The 20,902-nt window shown below is 45.8% G+C and overlaps 4 non-coding genes across 4 annotated transcripts; 2 read left to right on the forward strand and 2 right to left on the reverse strand.

Annotated features, from left to right (window-relative positions):
* Positions 1 to 5,389: 5,389 nt before the first annotated feature.
* LOC114910621 (5S ribosomal RNA) lies at positions 5,390 to 5,508 on the reverse strand. Its single transcript, XR_003797732.1, has one exon. It is a non-coding gene; the product is annotated as a 5S ribosomal RNA (ribosomal RNA).
* Positions 5,509 to 6,066: 558 nt separating this feature from the next.
* Positions 6,067 to 6,185, reverse strand: LOC114910611 (5S ribosomal RNA). The gene has a single exon (XR_003797727.1). It is a non-coding gene; the product is annotated as a 5S ribosomal RNA (ribosomal RNA).
* A 6,646-nt stretch (positions 6,186 to 12,831) lies between these two features.
* trnaf-gaa (transfer RNA phenylalanine (anticodon GAA)) lies at positions 12,832 to 12,904 on the forward strand. The gene has a single exon. It is a non-coding gene; the product is annotated as a tRNA-Phe (tRNA).
* A 915-nt stretch (positions 12,905 to 13,819) lies between these two features.
* On the forward strand, positions 13,820 to 13,892 carry trnaf-gaa (transfer RNA phenylalanine (anticodon GAA)). The gene has a single exon. It is a non-coding gene; the product is annotated as a tRNA-Phe (tRNA).
* The last annotated feature ends 7,010 nt before the right edge of the window (positions 13,893 to 20,902 follow it).

A 20,902-nucleotide genomic window follows, 5' to 3' on the forward strand; every position in this document is an offset into this window, starting at 1 on the left:
CTGCTTCCACTTTTGTGCTGAGCCACGAATCCACTGAATAACTATCATGGAATCTGACCACAAACAAAGCTGGGATGGCATCATGTTCAGAATCTTTAACAAGTTGCTCCCTACTCTAGCTCCAACTAAAGCTCCCATCAACTCCAAACGTGGTAGAGTTAGTTTCTTTATGGGAGCCACTCTCGATTTGGATGCAACAAAACTGGTGACAGTTCTTCCATCCTTAGTTCGTCCTTGGAGGTATGCAACTGCTCCATACGCCCTTTCACTGGCATCACTGAAGACATGAAGAAGTGGGGATTGCTCATTCTGCCAGTCGCTTACTCCGTACCACCTCGGAATGGCAATCTGATGCAGCTGTGGGAGCTCCATGCACCACTGTTGCCACTTATGACTGAGGTCTTCTGGCAGCTCCTCGTCCCATCCTAAGCCCCTTTGCCACATGTCTTGGAAAAGGCACTTAACTCGTATAGTGAATGGTGCCAGGAAACCAACGGGATCGAATATTCTAGCTGATGATTTTAGGACGCTTCTTTTCGTGTTACCCTGCTCCTTTAAGATGCTCATCAGTTGTCTAAGGTCAAAGACAAAATCATCACTATCCGGCCTCCACACCAACCCAAGCACCTTTAGCACGCAACCATGTGCTTCAGATTCTGGCATACATTCAAGTGCACCATTCAGCCACTTAGCCTTCAGTTCTGCGGAATTCATCGTCCACTTACACAAGTTCATGCTGGCTGTGGACAAGATCTCCTTTCCTCCTGATGTCAACATATAAGCCTCGTCGATATCCTCTGCGCTGGCAATCAGATCATCTACATAAAGGCAGGTTTCTAGAATGTTAACAGCATGTGGATGGCTGTTTCTGTAACCTTGTAGATGATGCCGGATCGTGGCTGCCAGCAGGAATGGGCTTGAAGAAACCCCAAACACGACACGAGTCATCCTCATCTTGCGTGGCCTTGTGTTCTCAGTGTCAGTCAGGTGGTCCTGTTATCCATAAAAATCTTAAGGCATCTCTGTCTTTCGTTGCAATGGATATCTGTAGGAAAGCCCTTGTAATGTCTGCTGTGAATGCAACTGGATGCAGTCTAAATTTCACTAAAATGCTTAAAAGGTCTGGATTAAGGTTTGGACCGGTCAGTAAACAATCGTTAAGAGATGGACTGCCACGCTCATGAGAGCAGGCATCAAAGACCACTCTCAGTTTAGTTGTCATTTTGTCTTCTCTGATAACAGCATGATGGGGCAAGTAATACATCACATTGTCCTCCGTCACCTGTGAACAGTTGTCTTCTGGGACATCTTCACACACCCCCTGCTGTAGATAATCCTCAATGACATCATTGTATCTCTTGAACAATGCTACACCTGTTTTCAGTTTCCTTTGCAGTCCATTGAGTCTTTTCTGGGCAATTCTGAAATTGTCTGGGAGGTGTGGGGTATTTTGCTTCCACGGTAACCCTACCTCATATCGCCCTCTAATATATTTGACTGACTCCTCAAAGCTCTGTCTAGCTTCGCGGTCATCTGCGTAGTCCCCATCTCCCTGTGTTATGCCAAGGGAATCCAATTCCCAGAACATGCGCAGCTGCTTTGAGACTTCATTGCATTCACTTATTCCAATGTTCATACAAGCAACCTCGCCCATATTTGAAGCAGAGACTGGTCCCTGTACTGCCCAGCCAAATATTGTTTCTACAGCTACTAGGGCTTCTGATATTCGCTCTACTCTTCCTGACAATGTCCTCCAGTAGAAATCGGCGCCAATCAGTACGGATATTTCTGGCTCCTCCCTGCTATCGACTGAGACATCTGCTAGTGGTAGGCCCCTCTTCTCTAGCTGGTGTCGAATGTGTTCGCCAGGCACCTTCATAATTGCAGTGCACACTTGCGGTGTCTCAATGGCTTCAATCTCTATTTTCTGTTCCTTATTCCAGACATTCTCCAGCACTAATTTTACAACATTCCTCACAGCCGTTACCGGGTTCTCAGAGCCAAAGGTATGCAACTTGAGAGTCTCCCTCCTTTGAACTGGCAGACCCAAAATCTTTACCTGCTTCTCGTGGATGAAACTTCGTTGGCTCCCACCATCCATTAAACAGCGCACCGCCTTCCGTCCGCTGGGTCCTTCAGTCCATGCTCTCACTGTTTGCAACAGCACAGTGTTCTGGTCCTTCGTGTGTGTGTTTGCAGTACGGGGCATAACGGATGAAATTAGTGCATCTGTAGAACCTTCAGGGTCACTGGGGGCTTCTGCTTGTTTGGCCTTGTCACACAATGTAGCGTGGTGTCTTCTGCCACAAGCAATGCATGACACACCCTTTGTTTTGCAAACCTTTGCGATGTGTCGTGGTCGTAGGCAAATAAAACACCTCCCCATTTTCTTTAATTTCTCTTTTCGGGTGTTCACTGTGTCATCCGTGCACGCTTCTGATTTGTGGCTTGTGCTATCACAGAATATACAAGTAAGAGGTGCGGTCGAACTGCCTGTGTGGAGAGCTGCGGCTGTAGGCACATTTGCCCCTCTGACCCTTGTCTCGCTCCGTACATCTACTTTACAGTGTTGCTTGTGAGAAGCCTGTGCATCCTTGGTTATGGTTCCTGCGTTAGTCAAGTGCATCGCACGCTCTCTACTTTCAACCTCCCGTTGCAGAAAAGTAACAAGCTCAAGAACCTTCCATTCATGACCTGGACTCATTTTGCGGGTATACTCAAGCGCAAGATCATCTGGTATCATTTGAAGCAGTATGGGGCACAATAATCCTCCATAAGTGTCTGATACAACACCTAAGGATTCTTAACTTCTGATCTGTACCTCACATTCGTCATACAGTTGTCTTAATGCTGCAACGTCGGAAGATTTCTTTACTGGAGTCAATTTCAATAATTTGGACATGTGCGCGCTCACCACAAGGTCCTTTCTTCCAAATCTTTCCTTCAGCACATCTTCAATGTGAGGTTCAGCTGTCGGTCAGAGCCTCCTTTCCAGCACCCTGGCTTTCTTGTCCTGTATGGAGCAGCTGCCACCCCAGGATGTAATACACCCTGTGAGGATGGACTCCACAGCACACCTGTTGAAAGTGGTGAGGACTATGGTGGACATCGTCAGCAAACTTTATGATGGTGTTGGAGCTGTGAATGGCCACACAGTCATGTGTGAACAGGGAGTATAGCACTGGGCTCAGGACACTTCTCTGTGGAGTGCCAGTGTTGAGGATCAGTGGGGAGGAGGTATTACTGCCAATCCGCACACGCTGGGGTCTGTTGGTGAGGAAATCCAGGATCCAATTGCACAATGCAGCACTCAATCCCAGCCCTAGTAGTTTCTGGATCAGCTTGGTTGGGATGACAGTGTTAAATGCTGAGCTATAATCTACAAACAATAGCCTTGCATAGCAGTTTTTATTTTCCAGGTGAGATAGAATGGTGTGAAGTGTGTGTGATATCGTGTCTTCAGTGGATCTGTTGTGGCGGTAGACAAACTGCAGTGGGTCCAAAGTGTCTGGGACGGTGTCCTTAATGTGTCACAGCACCAGCCTCTCAAAGCATTTCATTGCAATGGGGGTCAGTGACACTGGGCAATAGTCATTAAGGCAGCTCACTTTGTTCTTCTTAGGAACGGGGATGATGGTGGTGTTTTTGAAACAAGTGGGTACAGTTGAGCTTTTTAAGGAGGTGTTAAATATGTCCGTGAAGACAGTAGCCAGTTGCTCACTGCACGTTTTTAAAACTCGCCCTGAAATTCCGTCCGGTCCAGCAGCTTTGCGGATGTTGACTCGGCTAAAAGTTCTTCTCACCTGTGCCACAGAGACGGTGAGACTGGCGTTATCATGTACTGTGGGGATGCGCAGTGGGGGGTCTGTGTTCTCGAACTCGAAGTGGCCATAAAGCGCATTCCGTTCGTCCGGGAGAGACGCAGCGGCACCTGTCAATGACCGCCTTTGTGATTCATAATCCATTAATGTTTGGATTCTGCGTGGTAAGTTGAGAAGCCCTCGGGCTGGACCGCGTGGTCCAGTGTGCTGGCGGTGAGCCACGTCTCCATAAAGCAGAAAACACAGCAGTTCCGTAAGTCTCTTCAGAATTTAAGTCACCCTCTGAGATCGTCCAATTTGTTGTCCAGAGACTGAACGTTGGACAGGAAAATGCTGGGCATCGGAGGTCGTAGCCCACAGCGTTTCGCTCACACCTGTACGCCGGCCCTGCGACCCCGTTTCCGAGATTGCGTCTTCTGTGTCGTCTCAGGTGGGACGCGGTCATGATGTTGTTCGCGGCAGAGCGAAGGTAGCGAGTTCGGCTCTCTAACACTAAGAATTGCATCTAATCGCATCGTTTAACGTATTTGCTGAAGTGTTTGGTGGTCATAAGTAATAAGAGAATAAACTGGCTGGAAGAACAGCGACACAAACAGAAGAATACACACTAAACTAACAAGTCTGCGAGGAGAAGCAATACACACGTCGCCTCGTGCCAGTGCCATGTAAAGACTGGCGTGATTATGTCGAGAGTTTTGCCATCGCCACCCACCAAGCCACAAGTACCTCTGTTTTACTGGCATTTTGAGATGTCGAATCCTTTTCATATGTCTACTGTTTTTAGACAATCGGACCAGGCTACGTAATAAACTTTTAGTTTAGTTGAATGCCATTTACGCTCTAATTTACAACATTCTAACTTTATTGCACGAGTTGATTCGTTGAACAGCGATGAGTTTATTACAGTTCGAATAAGTTTAGCTTTTGGTGGAGCCGCAGAGCCTTGGGCGAATTTTACCACTGAATTATAATCAAAAGCCTTTTAATCAATATCTATGCTCATTCCAAAATGAGAGCTTCTAATGTAATCAACAATTTTAGCAGTAGTATTTTCGTCAGTATGCCGCACGATTTCGGTCTTACTGTGATCGGACGGCACCGGCACATATAGCTCAAAGGTTAATAGGAAATGATCAGAAATAGTCTCGTTTCAAGGAATAACATTAACACGATGAACATGTATGCCGTAGGTTATGACGAGATCGAGCGTATGGTTACGGGAACGAGTGGGACCGTTAACAACTTGAGTAAAGCCGACAGAGTTTAAGAGAGGCTTAAAACTGTTAGCGAGAGTATCCGATGACGCGCCTATATGAACATTGAAATCACCCATCAAGATAATTTTGTCATGAACCAAGTACTAACCAGGCCCGACCCTGCTTGGCTTCCGAGATCGGACGAGATCGGGCGTATTCAGGCGGAGAGCGGTCGGTCGCTCGCGTGCGAAACAAAGCAGTGGGGAAAATAAAATGAAAACAAATAAATAAGTGAATCCGTAAGCAGATGAATAGTGAAAGGATTACTTAAAAGGGGAAGAGAGGACAACATTTTTAATAAAAAGAAATTAAAGCTTACAGCACCTGGTATTCCCAGGCGGTCTCCCATCCAAGTACTAACCAGGCCCGACCCTGCTTGGCTTCCGAGATCGGACGAGATCGGGCGTGTTCAGGGTGGTATGGCCGTAAGCGAATGCCAGACGGGCGTGCGCCTTACTTGAAGCTGCTGCCCGCGAAAGGCTCACGCAAAGAGCGCTGGAGCGTGCGGCTCGGGCTTTGCGCTGTTGCCCCTCTCTTGTGAAACGCTCACGAGAGTGCAACGAAAAGCGGTCGTGACTTTCAGTATGTGCGATCGATCGGTCGGTGTGACACGTTAACGTCGCGCACCGAACTGGAGGAAAAGAAAGTCAAGAGAACAATAAACGGTTGCGAATAAACTCCTGGCGTAACAAGAGTGTTTTAACGCGGGGGAGAGTTAAAATGCCGTGAAATCCCGCTACACGTACGAAGCAGCGAAGAGGGACTGTTTCCAGGCAATGAATGATGAGCGCGCTTCCGGGTGGGGAGCCCGACTTGGAGCCTGAAAAGGTGAGGGGAGGCGGAGAGCGGTCGGTCGCTCGCGTGCGAAACAAAGCAGTGGGGAAAATAAAATGAAAACAAATAAATAAGTGAATCCGTAAGCAGGTGAATAGTGAAAGGATTACTTAAAGGGGGAAGAGAGGACAACATTTTTAATAAAAAGAAATTAAAGCTTACAGCACCTGGTATTCCCAGGCGGTCTCCCATCCAAGTACTAACCAGGCCCGACCCTGCTTGGCTTCCGAGATCGGACGAGATCGGGCGTATTCAGGGTGGTATGGCCGTAAGCGAGCGCCGGAGCCGCGTGCGCCTTACTTGAAGCTGCTGCCCGCGAAAGGCTCACGCAAAGAGCGCTGGAGCGTGCGGCTCGGGCTTTGCGCTGTTGCCCCTCTCTTGTGAAACGCTCACGAGAGTGCAACGAAAAGCGGTCGTGACTTTCAGTATGTGCGATCGATCGGTCGGTGTGACACGTTAACTGTGGTGTTTTACACCAAGAACGAATCCTCGAGAGTTTTGTAAAAGAAAGGTTCCTGCCGGCCTGTAGGGTTTCAGTTGACAAAGGATAATTGTTATTGGTTAGTTCCTAAATGAAGCGGGAACCGTTATTGGGGGCACTATATATAACGGGGGTTTTTTTTCGCGCGGAGGCAGATGAGGTTCCGCGGTGTGAAGTGAGTTTGTGACGCGAGCTACTGTTCTTAATAAACTCTTTGTTTGCACACTTCAAGTGTTCCAGTGCTTTGTTTCAGGGAAACCTCCAAAGAACGGTGTACCTTCCTTTTCGGACACCACAGTTTTGGCGACGAGGATGGGATGTTTTACCGTAAAGAAACAGAGTTATGAGTAACTCCGGTGAAGCCTGGGACAGAGATAGTAGTAGTGTGGAAGAGTGACGACAGACAGAGCTGGTCGAAAATGGCTTTTGGGAAGCCCGAGGATTTCCACTTCGACGAAAGTGAGGAACAATTCGATGCTTATTTGGAAAGGCTCGAGCAGTATTTTGCGGCAAATGGATTGGGAGACACCGAAGAAAAGACAAAAGCGGTATTTCTGACGATTGTGGGGAAAAGGACTCATAGTCTGCTAATGGACTTATGCACACCCTTAAAACCAGCGCAAAAGACTTTAACGGAGCTGATTGCGCTGTTGAAAAACCACTATGTCCCCCGGACAAATTTCATCACGGAGAGATGTAAGTTTCACTCCAGGAATCAACTGGATGGTGAATCGATAAGTGAGTACGTTGCGAATTTGAGAAAATTGTCAGCGACGTGCAAGTTTGGACAGTTTTTAGATGAGGCTTTACGCGATAGATTCATGTGTGGCGTGAAAAGTGCTGAGCTCAGAGACCGTCTGTTAAATGCAGCACATTCTAAAGACGTACCCCTTGCACTTGCAATAGAAATGGGGCGGGCGTTTGAAGTGACTGTAAAGAGTTCGCAACAGTTTTCCCAAAAGACTTTTAAAACACACGGACTAGTGGAAAAGAAGGGTTCCACGAAGGCACAAGATGCCATGGTAAAACTGTGCTACCGATGTAACGGTAAGGGGCACAAGCCCGATGCTTGCAGGTTCAAAGATGTTAATTGCCACGTGTGTGGAAAAAGGGGACATGTTGCGCAAGCCTGCCGAACACGTTCGGAAGGGCAAGATGACGCGGCAAAGCAAGCCAAGTGGAAGTGGACGAAGCACCTGGATGCCGCCACGTTGCAGGACCACGTTTCGCCGTATCCGAGATCGCCGCTAACCGCGAGGAGCAACGAACTCTGTGCATCGGATTGCATCGCACACGAGCGCGGACACGGAGGAGGAGATTACCACGCACTCCAGCTACAGGAAGCCGGACTTGCCCGCACTACTACGGAGTCACGAGTCCGTGATGGTCCCAAGGAAAGTGACATACAAGGGACAGAATTGTTTGCTATTGACACGAATGTGCACAAAGTAAACAAGCCTTACTGTGTTTATGTCCGAATTAATAATGTGCGAGTGAAAATGGAGGTAGATACGGGGGCAGCTGTTTCTGTCATTTCAGAGAATTTGTACCACCGTAGATTTTACAAGGTAAAACTATCTCCAGCTAACTGTGTTTTGAAAACATACAGTAAAGAGTCCTTAGAGCTTAAGGGTAAAATCACAGTGAGAGTGAAAAGTAAGGAACAAACACACATGCTAGACTTGATGGTTGTAAAAGGTAATGGGCCTTCTCTAATGGGTAGAGACTGGATTAGTCACCTGAATCTAGATTGGTCACGCATAAACAAAGTGACTAGTGAGACCGTGGAGCAGTTGTGTGACAGATATTCGTCTGTGTTTCAACCAAATTTAGGGATGCTTAAGGGAATCAGTGCTAAACTCCATGTAGTGAAAGAGGCGGTGCCAAAATTTTGCAAGCCACGCACTGTGCCCTATGCTTTGCGGGATAGCGTTGAACAGGAGTTATGTAAGCTAGAAGCAGAAGGTGTCATCTCTCCTGTCAGTTACAGTGAATGGGCAGCACCCATTGTGTGTATTCCCAAAAAGGACAATAGTGTAAGGATATGTGGAGACTACAAGGTTACTATTAACCCTTGGTTGGAAGTGGAGCAGTATCCTTTACCTCGAACACAGGATTTGTTTGCTAAGTTGTCAGGAGGTCAGAGATTCACTAAATTAGATTTGTCTCAAGCTTATCAACAAGTACCACTAGAGGAAAGTTCCAAAAGATACCTTACCATAAATACACCAAAAGGGTTGTATACCTATAATAGGCTACCTTATGGGGTTGCTAGTGCTCCAGCCATTTTTCAGAAAATTATGGATCAAGTACTACAGGGCATGGATGGTGTAATATGTTATCTTGATGATATCTTGATCACAGGAAGTGATACGGAAAAGCACATGACAGCTTTAGAAGGAGTTTTAAAGAGATTGCAAGCATATAATCTCAGAGTCAGACGAGAAAAATGCTCTTTTTTCCAAAGCAGCGTATCCTACTTAGGGCATGTCATTGATATGGAGGGTATTCACCCCATGAAAGAAAAGACTGATGCCATAGAAAGGGCTGCTGTTCCCACAAATGTGACAGAACTCAGGTCTTTCTTAGCGTTGTTAAATTATTATGGCAAGTTCATTCCTAATCTTTCCACCATCATACAGCCCATGACAGAGTTGTTGCGTAAAGATGTGAACTGGGAATGGTCAAAGAAATGTCAGGCAGCTTTTGAGAATGCAAAAAGACATTTAATGTCCCATCAAGTTCTGATTCATATCAACGCTGAGTTACCTTTAGTCTTAGCGTGTGATGCATCTCCTGTAGGAGTGGGTGCAGTACTCTCCCAAAGAATGCGTGATGGTGGTGAGAGACCTATTGCATTTGCTTCAAGGATGCTGACAAAAACTGAGCGCAACTACTCGCAAATCGAAAAAGAGGCTTTAGGATTGGTATTTGGAGTAATGAAATTCCATGATTATCTGTTTGGAAGACAGTTTACCTTAGTAACAGATCATAAGCCCCTGCTGAAAATTCTAGGTCCTAAAACAGGGATACCTACTCTCGCTGCAGCTAGAATACAAAGATGGTCTTTGATCTTGTCTGCATACAAGTATGAAATCCAGTACAAGAGATCAGAACAGCATGGAAATGCTGATGCCTTGTCGAGGTTACCCATGAACGATGATAATGCCATTAGGTCTAATCCAGTGTATAGGGTGTCTTATCTCAAAGAGATACCTGTCACTGCGAACGAAATAGCACAAGAAACGGAGGCTGACCCTGTGCTCAAAAGGGTTAAGGAACATGTAATGTGTGGGTGGCCAAAGCATATATCTGAAGAAGTACTAAAGCCATACTTTTCCAAGAAATTTGAACTTTCCGTGGAAAATGGTTGTCTTCTTTGGGGGTATCGTGTAGTAATACCTGAAAAATTGCATGACAGACTACTGGCAGAACTTCATGACAGTCATTGGGGTATGGTAAAGATGAAATCGTTGGCTAGAAGTTTCTTTTGGTGGCCTGCCCTTGATATGGACATTGAACATGTAGTTAGTCAGTGTGACGTGTGTCAGCAACAGCGTAGCATGCCTGCTCCTGTTCCTGTACATACATGGAAATGGTCATCGGGACCCTGGGAGCGAATTCACTTAGATTTTGCTGAAGATCACCAGCAGTTGTTTTTGGTAGTAATGGATGCTTATGCTAGATGGCCTGAGATTGTTCCTATGCAATCAACTACTTCAGCAAAGACGATCGAAGTGCTGAGACATTTATTTGCAGCTTACGGTCTTCCTCAGGAAGTAGTCACTGATAATGGACCCCAGTTTACGTCCCGAGAATTTGAACAATTCTTACTGCTGAATGGGGTCAACATACTAAATCTCCTGCGTATCATCCTGCCTCAAATGGGTTGGCTGAACGGTTGGTGCAGAATTTAAAAGAGCACTTGCAAGAATAGAGCGGTTGGGGGTAAAACACTTCAACACTGTGTTGCTAATTTTTTTGTATAATTACTGCAACACGCCTCATAGTGCTACTCACAAGACACCAGCAGAGTTATTCCTCAAGAGATCACTTCGTACGCGATTGTCTCTGATCAGGCCACACTTTTCACAGGCTCTGAATTGTGCGAGCCCCGCTAAAACTGAGGAACCCTGTAGAGTCAGGACCTTTACTGTTGGGCAACACGTTTTGGTAAGAAATTACAGGGGAGGGGAGAAATGGTTGCATGGTGTCATTTCAAAAGTGCTGGGTCCAGTCACTTACATGGTTGATGTGAATGGAAACTGTGTAAAGAGACATGTGAATCAGATGCTGAGTAGTAAATCTAGGTGTGACAGGGGTAATGTTGAACATGGTCATGTTCCTGACAAGGGAAGGAACTGGCTTTATAATGAGATTGACATAGATGTTAAGGGGGGCAGTGAAATTGTCATATCAGAAAGCACTGCGACTGATTCAGAGACACAGTCAACACCTGAAGCAGTGCCGCTCTCATCAGCATCATCCTCATCACCGTCCTTCCCCACTGAAAGTGTTTTTGTGAAAGCTCGTCCTGTTCGTAGCAGGCGTGCTCCCCAAAGGTTGAATTTGTAAAGAGTAATAATGTAACTACGGTTATAATGGAAATTTCAACCTGTAACCAACAGGAAGGAAAAAAAAAAAAAAAACAAAATTGTGTGTTGGTTGTTCTGTTGGTGGTTGATAAAGATTGTAAATATTTTGTTCTCTTAAGGGTAGTAAGAGATTGGAAGCTACAGGGGAGGAGCTGTGGTGTTTTACACCAAGAACGAATCCTCGAGAGTTTTGTAAAAGAAAGGTTCCTGCCGGCCTGTAGGATTTCAGTTGACAAAGGATAATTGTTATTGGTTAGTTCCTAAATGAAGCTGGAACCGTTATTGGGGGCACTATATATAACGGGGGTTTTTTTTTCGCGCGGAGGCAGATGAGGTTCCGCGGTGTGAAGTGAGTTTGTGACGCGAGCTACTGTTCTTAATAAACTCTTTGTTTGCACACTTCAAGTGTTCCAGTGCTTTGTTTCAGGGAAACCTCCAAAGAACGGTGTACCTTCCTTTTCGGACACCACATTAACATCGCGCACCGAACTGGAGGAAAAGAAAGTCAAGAGAACAATAAACGGTTGCGAATAAACTCCTGGCGTAACAAGAGTGTTTTAACGCGGGGAGAGTTAAAATGCCGTGAAATCCTGCTACACGTACGAAGCAGCGAAGAGGGACTGTTTCCAGGCAATGAATGATGAGCGCGCTTCCAGGTGGGGAGCCCGACTTGGAGCCTGAAAAGGTGAGGGGAGGCGGAGAGCGGTCGCTCGCGTGCGAAACAAAGCAGTGGGGAAAATAAAATGAAAACAAATAAATAAGTGAATCCGTAAGTAGATGAATAGTGAAAGGATTATTTAAAAGGGAAGAGGAAAAAAATTAAAGCTTACAGCACCTGGTATTCCCAGGCGATCTCCCATCTATCTCCTCTACTCGCCTCTCCGCGCTGGCCTCCTATAGCTGCCCGTATCAGATTCAAAATCCTGGTTACTGTGTGCAAATTCATCATCAGTAGAACTGCTCCCGGCTATTTACAGGACTTGATCAACCGGCACACCCCAGCCAGGCCCCGTCGCTCATCTACTTCTGCTCGCTTGGTGGTTCCACGCACGAAAGGCAACGCTCGGAGGTTCTCGGTTCTGGGTCCGTTGTGGTGGCATGACCCTCCCCTGTCACCCAGGACTGCAGAAACTCCGTCTGTTTTCAAGAATGCTCTGAAAACCCACCTCTTCCAGATCCACTTTGCCCAGGATCTCTTCAGACCATCCATGGCGTAACCGTTCACGCATCGTAACTCCAGAAGCGTCCCCAGATACAACCTTCATTCAGCTATTACTCTGGTATTGTACTGCTCGTTTGTACATCTTATAATATTTAATTAAAAAAAAATAAATAATTAACTGAATAAATAGAGAAAAATTAAAAGGGAAAAAAAAAAAAAATTGGCAAGGGCATCTCCACCCTTTCCCTTTTGTGCATTCATTCCATGCGTGTGCGTACGTCGCCCGCTCACGCGCCCTTCTTTCCCCGGCAAGCAGATGCTGCCCACATCCTCACCTGCCTCCTTCTTCAAGCACATATCAAATTTTGTGGGCTAAGCTAGCCAGATGCAGCCTGCTTCCGTGCTGGAATTCCTGTTGACCCTGCTACGTCTCCCCTTGCCTTTGAAGGGGGAGTGCACGTGTCGCTGAACAAATGTCAGCGCCTCCACTGTGGAGAAAGGCACAAAACAAACCAGCGTAAAAAGTAACGAGCCGGCCGTTTCAGATCGATGCTCTGAGTTCCTGCTTTGCCAAGTTGTCATTTCAAGTCACCGTCTTCCTCACTAGACGCTGCTGTCGCGTTGCAAAGCGACCGTTTCGGATGCCGACATTTCGGGTGCGGAGAGGACGCGGGGCACGGCTGCCAAAATAGTTCAGCTGGGAGAGCGTTAGACTGAAGATCTAAAGGTCCCTCGTTCAACCCCGGGTTTCGGCACGCTCTGACGCGCCGTGGCGGCGGCCGTGGCGCGGGGTTCGTGTTGACAGCTGCCTTTCCCTCTTCCTCTCCTTTTCAAAGGGAACTGCTCATTTCAACACGCTCACGAAGGCGTGCTGGAAAATGCACGCGTTGGTGGAAAACGCTGGGACACGTGCTCCATCAGCAAGTCCGCTCTGCTCCGACCCAACGGTCCGAATTTCCCGCAGGTCAGTCCAAAGAGCAAGCCGTCCTCCCTGTAACAAGGGCTCTTGCCTCAACTCGACGCACGCTTCTCGTCTTTGCCGGTTCCTTGAAAGCACTACTCACCTGTTGACAGAACTAAGCACTTTTTTCTCACCTGCCCCCTTCAGGATCTCGGTGTAAAAGGTGTGTCCATGGGCGGCCTCTCATTTCCTGTTTCTTGCAAGCTCTTTAGCGTGTCAGCTAATTAGTGACTCTCCTCAGTCACACATCAGGGATCCGCGTCAACATCTCCACCCTTTCCTTTTTTGCATTCATTCCATGCGTGTGCGTACGTCGCCCGCTCACGCGCCCTTCTTTTCCCGGTAAGCAGACGCTGCCCACATCCTCACCTGCCTCCTTCTTCAAGCACATATCAAATTTTGTGGGCTAAGCTAGCCAGATGCAGCCTGCTTCCGTGCTGGAATTCCCTGTTGACCCTGCTACGTCTCCCTTGCCTTTGAAGGGGGAGTCCACGTGTTGCTGAACATATGCCAGCGCCTCCACTGTGGAGAAAGGCACAAAACAAACCAGTGTAAAAAGTAACGAGCCGGCCGTTTCAGATCGATGCTCTGAGTTCCTGCTTTGCCAAGTTGTCATTTCAAGTCACCGTCTTCCTCACTAAACGCTGCTGTCGCGTTGCAAAGCGACCGTTTCGGATGCCGACATTTCGGGCATTGAGAGGGTGTGTCTCCCGAAGTAGCTCAGCTGGGAGGGCGTTAGACTGAAGATCTAAAGGTCCCTCGTTCAACCCCGGGTTTCGGCACGCTCTGACGCGCCGTGGTGGGGGGTTCGTGTCGACGGCTGCCTTTCCCTCTTCCTCTCCTTTTCAAAGGGAACCGCTCGTTTCAACACATTCACGAAGGCGTGCTGGAAAATGTACGCGTTGGTGGAAAACACTGGGACTCATGCTCCGTCAGCAAGTCCACTCTGCTCCGACCCAACGGTCCGAATTTCCCGCAGGTCAGTCCAAAGAACAAGGGCTCTTGCCTCAACTCGACGCACGCTTCTCGTCTTTGCCGGTTCTTTGAAAGCACTACTCACCTGTTGACAGAACTAAGCGCTTTTTTCTCGCTTGCCCCCTTCAGGATCTCGGTGTAAAAGGTGTGTCCATGGGCGGCCTCTCATTCCTGTTTCTCGCAAGCTCTTTAGCGTGTCAGCTAATTAGTGACTCTCCTCAGTCACACATCAGGGATCCGCATCAACATCTCCACCCTTTACCTTTTCCTGCCCACATCCTCACCTGCCTCCTTCTCAAGAGCATATCAAATTTTGTGATATCATATTCCACCTACCTTGGTTGTTTTTTACCACCTTTATACTAATGCATATTAAATTGACCTAAGTTACAAATGACCAACTCTCTTCTTCTTCTTGTTGAGCACTGCTTCACTACATAAGACTTGAGGTGGCCGGCCCTGTGGTGACAGTCTATTCCCATGCTGACTCAAGGTGATGACCAACTACCATGATTGACGAGATGTTCCATGCTGATTGGGGATCCAAGATACCCTATCACAATTATATCATTATTACTTGTTATCTGGCTTATAATTGTTACTTAATCTAGAATGCCCAGGAAGGGTGGGCAACCACTGGCCCGTGGATCCCCAGAGGTTTTTTCTCTTTCAACCTTCAGTTGGGAGTTTTTGTTCCTTTCCCCTTGTGGCAGTAGGCATACTTATAGCTCTGTAAAAGTATTATATTATGGTAGCCATTAGCTGACTGTCTTCTTTGATTGTATCTGTTTTTCTTGCTTTATGCCTGTGTCTTATAGCACTCTGTGTCACCGCGTGAGAAGAGCCCTCTATAAAAATAAATTGAAATTGAACATGACCAGCAGGGATGCAACATGGAAAGAAATTGCGTTTCTGATGCCGCCTCTGTCTAAACCGAGACAGCAAGTAAGAGTTGCAGAATGGAATGTTTAAACTATGTACAAGACAGGAAAAGTAGCACAGATAGTGCAAGAAATTACAACATATGGCATTAACATTCTTGGAATCAGCAAAATGAGGTTGACAGATTCAAGTACTCGCATTCTACTCAGGAGAGAAAAGGCTGCACAGATTGACAACATCAGGAAGGAGTAGGTATCATCATGGACAAGCAGACAAAGAAGCTGGGAGCAAGTCAACTCTAGGATCATCAGAGCAAGATTTTTCTCCAGATATGTGAAGACCACCATCATTCAGTGCTATGCGCCCACAGAACAAGCCACTGAAGAGGAGAAATACTAATTGTCCGGCAGTTTACAAGAACAGATAGACAAGACCCCATAACACAAAATTTTGATTGTGATGGAGGATTTTAATGTAAAGATTGGTCCTAGCAACAAGGGGTTTGAAGCTAGCATGGGCTGACAAGGAGTTGAAGAGAGAAATGACAATGGACAATGTTTTGTAGACCTGTTTCTTGGAAACGGGCTAGTGATAGGCAGAACAATCTTTCAGCATGAAACAATACACAAACTGGCGTGGATATCATCAGATGGGAGGACCAGAAACCAAAGGGACCACATTACTATCAACCAGAGGTTGAGGAAGTCTATAATCGATGTTAAGATGGAGACACTAACAGCGACAAGCACCTTCTGCTGTGTAAACTTCAGTTAAATCTGAAGCAAACCACGAAGGAAAATGGCGAGAAACTCTTTCACTCGGACAGGCTGCAAGACCCAGGAGTGAAAGCACATTCCATTGAATTTTGTTAGGATGGCACTTTCGTGTCAGTTATGTCAATGGTGCCGCTTTCTCTGAGAAATTAGGAATTAAGCATCTATTCCACCCCACAAGTCCCAGGAAAGAACAAACCTGCTTTTTGGTGGTTGGCCTCTGTGCTGACATTATGGCTTCCACCTTCCCCACCTGATGATGGATCACCCTTCGGCCCAACACATAGCCAAGGTAGGCAACTACCTCCTTAGCTAAAACACACTTCTGTTGGTGGATGAACAAACCTGCCTGCTTATCAGGGACAAGACATGTTGCAGATGGTGTAGATGCTCCTCCCAGCTACAACTATAGATGACAATGTCATCCAAGTATGCTGCTGCAAAGCCCTCTGTGGCTTTAAGTATGTGGTTCATTAGACATTGGAATGTTGCAGGTGCCCATGAATCCCAAACAGCAAGACTTTAGAATGGAAGGAGTCCTAAATGCTGTCAACTCAAAGGAGGAAAATCCTGTTGAAGCCTGTGGGATTTCATGGTACGCAAACAATAAGACGGATAACCACTGATCCCAGTTCTTTCCAGTGTCCAAACTTCTTCAACCTGTTTATCAGAGTCTGATTAAACCGGTCAATCTAATCCATCAGTCTGCAGGTAGTAAGGAGCGGTTCTGATACGCCCAATTCCTAGAAGTTCATAGGCATGTCTGAGGGTTTTACTCATAAAATTAGGGCCTTAGTCTGTTAGAACCTCTTGAGAGATACCCACTTGCAAAAAAAAAAAACTGGAGCAGTGCTATGGCAACCTGTTTGGCAGTCACCTCCTCAAGGGAAAACTTCTGGATATCTACTTGCATAAAACAAATGACCAAGATAAACCTGTTTCCAGATTGCTTCTCTCCACAGGGCCGACTACATCAACACCAATTCTTTCAAAAGGAGTATCTGCTACTGACAGTGGAATCAAAGAGGCACATGCCATAGCCTTCCCTCCTGACAACTGGCACTGTGAACAAGATCTATAAAATTCCCTTGCTTCCTCATGCAATCCCAGCCAAAAAAAAAAAAAAAGTTTTACTATTCTTCCAGTGTTTTCGAGTAGGCTAAGTGTTCAACCCAGGGTATAGTATGCCAAGCTCCAATACTACTTTCCTAAATTTCTTTGGCACAACAATTGAAGCCTGTCCTCACTCTGCCTATAGAGAAGACAACTCTGCTTTAGGTAGCTAAACTGGGATCTGAGCACTGCTCTTCTGCTAGATCACCAGAGAAATCCAAGTCAGTTTCAGCCAAACTAGGCGAGATCAACTTCTGACTGTAACTGAGAGTGTGTGTTTCACTGATGTATGGATGAGTGACCCATTGTAAGTAGTGTATCTAGCAGTGTAAGTCACCTTGGTGAATAAGGTATATGGGCTAGTAACACTACATAGTATCCATTGTAAGTCACTTTGAAGAAAAAGCGTCTGCTAAGTGAATAAATGTAAATGTAACTGCATCTCAGAACATTCTCTAATCTCCCCAACTGTACAAAAAACCCTGAAGATTTCCCAGCTGGACCTCTCTTCAATGGCCCATCATAGATGAAATGTAAAGAGGACTTCTCCCAACCAGTAACAGACACAGCAAAAAACCAGAAGCCATAAATTAACAGAAACCTGAAGTGAATCATTAATTGATTTGTAGGGGTGAATTGCACATTTAAATAAACACATCCATTCAATTCATCAATTAAATTTATTTTTATAGTAGCGCTCTTCTCACGCAGTGCACAGTGCTTTACATAGACATAAGGCAACATAAACAAATACATCAAACAAAGAAGACAGTTGACTAATGATGACTACCATAATATATTACTTTTACAGAGCTATAGTATGCATACTGGCCACAAGGGGAAAGGAACAAAACTCCCACCTGAAAGTTGAGGGAAATAAACCTCTGGGGGTCCAAGGGCCAGTGGTTTCCCACCCCTCCTGGGCATTCTAGATTAAGTAACAATTATAAGCCAGTTACAAGTAATAATGATCTTGTTGCTATAGGGTATCTTGGATCCCCAGCTCAGCATGGATCGTCTCGTTCATCATGGTAGTTGGTCATCATCTTGAGTCAGCATGGGAATCGTCTGTCACCACCGGCCGGCCTCCTCAAGTCTTATGTAGTGAGGCAGTGCTCAACAAGAAGAAAGAAGAGAGTTAGTAATTTGTAACTTAAATCAATTTAATATGCATTTGTATAAAGGTGGTAAAAACAGACACAGGAAAATGGAATTACAGGGGTGTGGTGGTGCAGTGGGTTTAACTGTGTCTTGTTCTCTGGTATGTCTGGGGTTCAAATACTGCTTGGGGTGCCTTGTGATGGACTGGTGTCCCATCCTGGGTGTGTCCCCTCCCCCTCCAGCCTTATGCCCTGTGTTGCTCGGTTAGGCTCTGGCTCACTGTGACTCTGCTCAGGAGAAGTAGTTTCAGACAATGTGTGTGTTTACAAATAGAATGCCTGAGTGAACATATGAGTCTCCAGTCTGGATTGGGAAACAGAAATAGACAGGGCATTTCTGACAGTAAGTGGAAAAGTATTCCATAGTTTAGGTGCTGTGTAACTAAAGGTGTGACCTCCTACAGATGTTGTATTGATCACAGGTACTTGAAGGTAACCTGCATCCAATGAACAAAGATATCGTCCTGGGATATAAGAATCAATAATCTCACAAAGGTAAACTGGAAGAATGTCATGAACTGCCTTAGAGGTCAAAGGAAGGATTTTATAGTCAACTCTAAATGCAACGAGGAGCCAATGCAAGGATTTAAGTACTGGTGTTATATGGTCGTACTTCCTAGTTCTAGTGACAATTCTCGCAGCAGCATTCTGTACCAACCGTAGCCTGGATAGAGCCTGGTATGGACAACCCGACAATAAAGCATTACAATAATCCAGCCTGCTGGAAACAAAAGCACGAACCAGTTTCTCAGCATCCCGTCTACATAGGAGTCACAGTAATTTAGCTGTTTCTTAACTGAAGGAAGCACGACTTAGTCAAAGCATTTACATGAGATACAAATGACAGCTTCCCATCCAACAAGACACCCAAATCCTTGACACAATCTGAACGCTTAAAGCTAATACCATTTTTGTAAAGATTGGCGTGATTATGTCGAGAGTTTTAGCATCACCACCCACAACAAGTACCTCTGTTTTACTGGCATTTAGAGATAAAAAATTATTACTCATCCATAATTTTATACTGGTAAAACAATTAGCTAACGACACCACATGTGATGGATCATCAGGCTTGAACGATACATAAAGCTGTGTGTCATCGGCATACAAATGGAAATTAACATTGTGCCTGCGAATAATATCACCCAGTGGTAACATATAAAGTGAGAACAGTAATGGACCCAACACAGAGTCCTGTGGCACACCATACTGAACCGTAGTAGAGATGGAGGGGTTGCAGTAGTCAGATTTCAATACAAATTGTTCACGGTTAGATAAACACGAGTCAAACCACTTCAGAACGGCACCTCTTAGTCCAACCAGGTTTTCAAGTCTGGTCAGCAGTACACTATAGTCTGCAGTATCGAATGCAGCACTCAAGTTGAGTAACATAAGAATAGAGATCTGACCAGCATCAGAAGAGGTGAGAATATCGTTAACAACACGTGTGAGAGCCGTTTCAGTGCAGTGACCAGTGCGGAAATCAGACTGAAATTTTTCAAATATATTATGGTGATTAAGATATTTTACAATTTGGGAAGGGGGGGGAGGGGGCGCAGGCGCGGACCAGGTCTTGCTTTCCAGTGGTTTGGGGTTCAAGTCCTGCTTGGGGTGCCTTGCGATGGACTGGTGTCCCGTCCTGATTGTGTCCTCTCCTCCTCCAGCCTTACACCCTGAGTTGCTGGGTTAGGCTCTGGCTCCCTGCGACCCCATATGGGACAAGTGGGTTCAGATGATGTGTGTGTACAATTGGGGAAACTATGATCTTTTCTAGAATTTTGGATAAAAAGGGGAGATTGGGAGGGGGGGGGCATGGTGGCGCAGTAGCGCAGTGGGTTGGACTGGGTCCTGCTCTCTGGTTGGCCTGGAGTTTGAGTCCTGCTTGGGGTGCTTTGTGACAGATTGGTGTCCTGTCCTGTCCTGGGTGTGTCCCCTTATGCCCTGTGTTGTTGGGTTAAGCTCCAGCAACCCTGTATGGGACAAGTGGTTCAGATTGGAGATGGGTCTATAATTACATGAGTTATTACAATCCAGATCTGATTTCTTTAGTAGGGGTCTAATAACGGTGATTTTAAAAGCTTTTGGCAACACAGCAATTTAGTAATGACGTAAGTATTAACAATATTAATAATAGGCTCTGCAAGCACGGAAACTGCGGCTTTCAGTAATTTAGTGGGGATTGGGTCTAAAGGACAGGTTGTACCTTTAATAGAGCGAATTAGCACAATAATTTCTTCTACAGTTATTACATCGAAGCTACTCATCTCAGATGGTGCAGACAACTAATTTCATCGTCAGAATCGCCTATGCTGGCTAAAACCGAATTAGAGGGCACTATGGATTCGCGAATATTCTCTAATTTATTATTGAAAAACGACATAAATTCATAATTAGTAATGGTAGCAGAAATATATTGTTTATCTGTGCTTACCAGTTAAGTAAGTGATGGTATTAATAAATGTCGGTGTACCGTGCAGTGTTTATTTCTCATTATAAGCTGATTTTTGATTTGTTTAAGAAGTACGTTTGTGACATCTAGTGGTGGAAAAATGTTATCGCACTACTCTCTAGAACGTAACTGGAAGTTTAAAAAGTTACAGACTGTGGTGTTTTACACCAAGAACGAATCCTTGAGAGTTTTGTAAAAGAAAGGTTCCTGCCGGCCTGTAGGGTGTAAGTTGACAAAAGATAATTGTTATTGGTTAGCTCCTAAAAGAAGCGGGAACCGTTATTGGGGGCACTATATATAACGGGGGTTTTTTTTCGCGCGGAGGCAGATGAGGTTCCGCGGTGTGAAGTGAGTTTGTGACGCGAGCTACTGTTCTTAATAAACTCTTTGTTTGCACACTTCAAGTGTTCCAGTGCTTTGTTTCAGGGAAACCTCCAAAG

Source organism: Scleropages formosus, chromosome 5 (assembly GCF_900964775.1).
Source record: "Scleropages formosus chromosome 5, fSclFor1.1, whole genome shotgun sequence".
Lineage (NCBI taxonomy): Eukaryota > Metazoa > Chordata > Actinopteri > Osteoglossiformes > Osteoglossidae > Scleropages > Scleropages formosus.